This window comes from Juglans microcarpa x Juglans regia, chromosome 2D (assembly GCF_004785595.1).
Source record: "Juglans microcarpa x Juglans regia isolate MS1-56 chromosome 2D, Jm3101_v1.0, whole genome shotgun sequence".
Taxonomy (NCBI): domain Eukaryota; kingdom Viridiplantae; phylum Streptophyta; class Magnoliopsida; order Fagales; family Juglandaceae; genus Juglans; species Juglans microcarpa x Juglans regia.
In genome coordinates, this window is record NC_054596.1 from 32,935,518 (window position 1) to 32,941,550 (window position 6,033).

The window sequence follows — 6,033 nt, forward strand, 5'->3', positions numbered from 1 at the left end:
AGGCCTCTTGATCCCATTTGGCGCAAGTTGGGGTTATTGCAACTGCCGCTAGCGCTTCCTACGATTGTTATATTTGCTACTCTACTAAATGTCTTCTTCAACAATGGTAGCTTGGGTAACCAACTCCGTGATACTCCAAATTCTGAAGGCACACACATGCTCTTTAATCTTGTGATCTAAACCGCACTCAAGATTTTTGGCTTTCTTTTTGTCGTCTGGAATTATGTAACTAGCAGAACGAGAAAGCTCCATAAATTTGGTGGTATATTCATCTACTATCATCGTCCCCTAAGTAAGGTTCGAAAACTGACAAGCTCTAAATTCCCGAAGAGTCTATGGAAAGAAACGATCCATAAAGGTTTCCTTAAAGGGATCCCAAGTGATGGAGACTCCTTCCCTTAACTCCATCTACATGAGTGCACGTGTTAACTTCCACCATTTGTTTGCTATGTCTGTCAAGTTGTAAGTGGCATATATCACCTTATGATCATTTGTGCAGTAAAGCGACTCAAAGATTTGCTCTAAACTTTCAATCCAGCTCTTTGTGTCTATAGTATTTGATCTTCCTTTGAAGGTATGGGGGTGCTAGCGAGAGAATTGTTCCAACATACATATGACTTACGGGGCTCTAGTTAGAACAAACTAAGCGCTAGCCATCGATTGGAAAATTTGGGTTGCAACTGCAACAAGAGCATTTGGGTTATCATTCTGGTTAGACCCAGAAGATCCCTCCTAGTTACAATCGTTCCTAGTGCCAGGGGCCATATTCTGAGGTAAAATATTACAATAAACATTAACTAATATTTCGTTAAACAATAATAATAATAATAATAATAATAACAATTATGAGAATAACAACAATCAAATCATAGTGCTATCTACTAAGAGCAATAAAGCATCTCATCCTAATCTAAAATATCATAATAACTCTCAAGAGGGCTAGGAGCATCCTAGGCGATCTTATAATAGAACTAATAAAATATTTTTTTTCTTTTCAAAATTTTGTGGAATCTCTCGACTTGGGCTCTGATACCAAACTGTAACACCCATTCCCTAGAGTTAGGGCATATCCCATACTTACGTAAAAAAAGTCAGGCAAGAGACTTGCATAATAAAACAAAAACATAATCATAGTTTCTAAACCAACTAAAATGGAAAAGACAGTCATAAAATATAATTCACTAAAGTTCATTAGCCTGCTCCTCCTTAGCCTACCCCTTTGCTCACTTATCATCATCCTCACATGGGTGATTAAAAACATGAAATATAACTAAAATGAGTCAAAAACTTAGTTAACAACTCATCACAACGTAAACAAAATAAACATAAGGGTTTTTATATAAGTTTTCATGTGTGAGAGAATTAAGAATCATGATTGTTCATACTAATGCTTATGTTATACATAACTTGTCTTGATTTATCGTAATTATCTTACTGGCTAACACACTTAACCCTGTGTGCAAGGTTGTTCGCCTATCCCACATCTTGTAGACACAAGGGGAACCGTTGAGTAGTATTCTGGCATACTATAGTGGACCACGCTTGAGTCTGTGGCTTGCACATCCACTCATGAATCTGCATTGGTACCACATATCTAAATGACCATATTATTAAACTGATTTGATCTTATCTTGCACTTGAGCATAAGAAAGCTTACGTGTCTTATACGACATGATATGCATGACGTACATGATACATACATGATTATAAAATGTTGAATTAAATATTTTGCAGAATTAATATGATCATGTACTATGATGTATGACATGCTTGCATAAATCAGGACATGCATGGTACATAAATTGGCAAACAATTTTCTGGCTATAATGATAATATATCTAAACTAATGAACATGTACTAATACTAATTTCTAACCAAGTTATTTACCTTTGGCGTTGCTTCCGAAATTTCACTTTGTGACTCGTCACCCAAAAGAAATACTATATGCCACTAAAATTTCTAAGAAATCGTGCCATGACATTCTTTTTGATAATTAAATGATACTATGGAGAATAAATTTAATTATTCTGTTACATAATAAATTAAATACTAATATTATTTAAATTCAAATAACACATATGCACTTTCAAATCATAATTTAGTGGAAAATCATATTAAAATATATCAAAGCAATTAGCAGAAAATCATAAAATTAACAATTTAAAAGTGTTCACAATAAATTTCAGCCTTTTATTATTTACTAATGAAATTAGTTGTAAAATACTTACTAATCTCATTTAAATTTCTAGGTATTTTCTGAGTAAATTAGTTTCTGTAAAAATGAAATTTTTGGGCTATAGACTGCCTCATTTGCATTCAAAGCCCACCTCAACTCATTTCATCCCATCATTACAACTTTTTCAAATTCTCATATAAAATATAATGAATAATTTAACTTTTTCAAATCCCAAAACAACTTTCTCAAATTTTCACCCAAAATATAATAAATAATTCAACTTTTATTCTACTATTCACAAACTATCTCAACTCATTTCAACTCATCTCTGAATCCAAACCACTGCCTACTTAAAATAGCTTGTGTGATAATTAATTTAAACCCATTGAAGCTCAAGCTGAAATTGGAATAAGCCCAACTAAAACAAAAGCCCACGCAAGTTTAGCCCATCTCAAAAGGGTTAGGGTCATTTTGGTAATAACATTAATCCTATAAGGACAGTAACAGAAAGGCCAAAGATAAAAAGGCAACCATGGACAATCGGGTGAAAGATTACGTTCACTTGGAGAGAAGCTGTGTGATGGGTCTTTGCTAAGGGAGGGGCAGAGGATGACGGAACTACAACTGGACTAAGATCTAAGGTGGTGACTGCGACGGAAGAGCATTGAGAGAGAGAGAGAGAGAGAGAGAGAGAAACTACTGGGCGCTATTAAACCGAGAAAGACAGAACAAAGGGATCATGTGGTTACTGCCAACTGATGGTCATTGCTAAAGAGATCATGGGATCTAGAGGTTTTGGTTCAATTTCATCCCATGCTTCCAAGATAGAAAGGACTCAAATATTGTTACTGACACATGACATATATATAGTGTACGTACGTGTATAGCACATATTAATGTTGCCTTGTATTAAATGTGCAAACTAGTTTCATTGAGTTTCAGAACTAGTTTGAACTTATTTAACAGTACCTGGTGGACTTCATGTACTATTTGGTAGATGTATAGAGTGATCGGTACATCACTCATGACTTGGATGATGAAATTAACTTCTCAAAAAGGGAGGTAACTAATTTTTGTGCATGTATAGATGGTTGGCCTCCAAATGAAATATTGATGTATATTTTTAGTTGAAATTGAATTTGTTTCAATTTCACAATTGTAAGTTTGCGACCAAGCTATATCATCATGTATCCACTGCTGCATTCTTCTGCTACTACTCAGGTTTTAATTACTCAAAGAATGCGGGTTGGGTTTATATATAGATGGGTTATGGTCATGATGAAATGAACAGTTAATAATTTATGCAACATTATTAATTTGCTTATTATTGAGGTCTTTATAATAATATTTACAAGTTATATATATAGTGAAGGGAAAATGAATGATCATGATTAGATCATACAATATTTATTAAGATCTGCTGCTACGTACTTAATTAGACAAATTAATCTGTGATGTTGGCAAATTTAAAGCATGAATATTCTAGATTATTTGAGAGGCATGCATAGAAAATATTAATTAGGACTTTTTGCATAGAAAATATTTCTATATATTGCCACAAGCAAGAAGGCCATTAAAAAGACAATTTGTTTCGAAGGTAGTCGGTTTGTAGAGATGAAATTATCTCGCCGCTAATATTCCAAATTGATCTGTTTGCATCTATATATCCACGCCGCAAATACTAATATATATCTATTCCTGTGAAAAACAAAAGAGCGCCAGTACTTTACATTTGTGTCTCCAAATAATACTTTTTGCGGTGATTGATATTGTCTATTAACAGTGTAGGTATGGCAGCGATGCCTAGCCATTTACGACACCAATAATGGACACAAATATTCATCTCTATTCCTACGATGTTCTCGCTGCAATTATTTGCTGCAAGAGATATATATTTGCGTCAAAAAATTTTCGTCACACCTTTGCATAGTTCAATTTGCAGCGCGAAATTATATGTATTTGCTACTCTAGTTGTAGCATTGCAAAACATTACATGCGGCGTTACTATGGCCGCTAACAATGCATTCTCCAGCCAATAAAATTTTATTGCGTCGGGGAAAATAGTATTTTGCAATGCCCTATTTCGCCGGAAAAACTACTTCATTCGCGTAGCTCTCTTGGTGCGCCGTTACAGACTTTTTGAGACGGATTTTTATCTACCATGTACCTGCGAAATTTCTTAGACAAGAAAAAGAGTTTGCGACCTAGATAAGAGCTATTGCGGCACTTTTATCTGACACAAAATGTGGATTGTGATGTAGTGGGAGAGTGAGGGACGATCATGTGGTTATTGGGGCGGGGCAAGGCTGATGGGAGTAAACCAGCCGAAAGTTTCTGGGTTGCTCGAGTGGCGTTCTGACTATCCCTGTGGTGGTCGGCTATGGACAGAGGCAAGGTACACATAAAACACTAGATTAGATGTAATAGAGAGAGAGAGAGAGAGAGAGAGAGAGAGCAACATGAACAAAATGGGGGCGACGCCCGCCGTGGAGGAAGAGAAGCTTACCGTTGGCATCTTATGGCAGTAGTTTCCGACGAGATGAGTTGGTTGGGAGGTGTGCTCCAGTGAGAGGCAAATGGGTTACGGTGGAAGACGTTTTCAATGTAGGGGACGTTGCTTGATGTATGCCCCGATGACTGAGGATGAATATTGTGGAGAATACTGAGAGAGAACTGTTGAGATTTTGGGATGAAAGTGGATAGTTTTAGGGAGGATTTACGGATGCTAAAATGTGTCGGTTACGCATAAGGAAGTGATCGGATTAACAAAGAAGATCTTCCATAATGGGATAGGCGAAAATCTTAAAAAGGGATATCACTGATCATAAGAATAATGATAGTAATAATAAAATTAACAGCTTCATTTCTTAGAAGAAGTCTTTCTTTGCTCTCATGGGTCATGAGCGTCTGGAGAAAGAAAGGTTGTATTTTAAATAATGATAAAATTGACAATTAACAACGTCGGGGCGATTTGAAGGATGTGCATGCGGGGTGTGTTAAGTGGGAAGGCAGCTTCCTATTAGAATTTTCCATCAAATAGTTATATATGACATAGAGACCACATTGAAATCCAGTTTTAATTAAAGTGACCAAGGAGTGATACTAAGATACACTTTGAAACTATTAGCTCATGGCTTATCTTTGGTAAAAAAAAAGTTTCTCAAAAAAATCTCACTTTTCTTGAAATAATCCGAACTTCAATCCAAACACCTTTTGAAAAGTATGTTTGGTTAAAAGAATTTTTAAACATGTTTGATTTTTCTTAATTATTGAGATGTATTATTTATTAGGTTTTGTGAAAGCAGATAGGAAACTTTGTATACTTTATTTTTTTAAATATCTTTTGTATTGAGAATCTCGAAGGACTAAAAGCCTGAGAAAAATAGGTTCGACCAATTGATCAATGATTTAGAATAAAGACAATGAAAGAATGTGGGGAATAAGTACGTTGGTTGTTGAGGTCTAATAAATTCCGAACGCAGAATTTTTATAAGGAGGGTAGTTTGTAACGACCCGATCCTATATTATTAGGAATAAATTATGGATAATTTTATTAAACTTAATAAATGAGTTAAAGCCTATGAAAGAGTTTATCGGATAAGCTATATTTATTTAAACCTAGAATTAAGGCTCCATTATTTTTTTAAACTCCAAGCTCGTGAGTGTTAGAGTCCAAACACTATTACTATTCTGCTTTCCCTTTCATAATAAAACTCATAGCTACCGGATTTCCTTCTATAAATTTCAATTACGCACGAATCTAGTTTCACTCCCATGCACATACGTCTCTCTTTCTTCATCACTAGAGTTTTTCGTTGGTTTATATATAAAGGCTCATTACGCACAAAAGACACCTG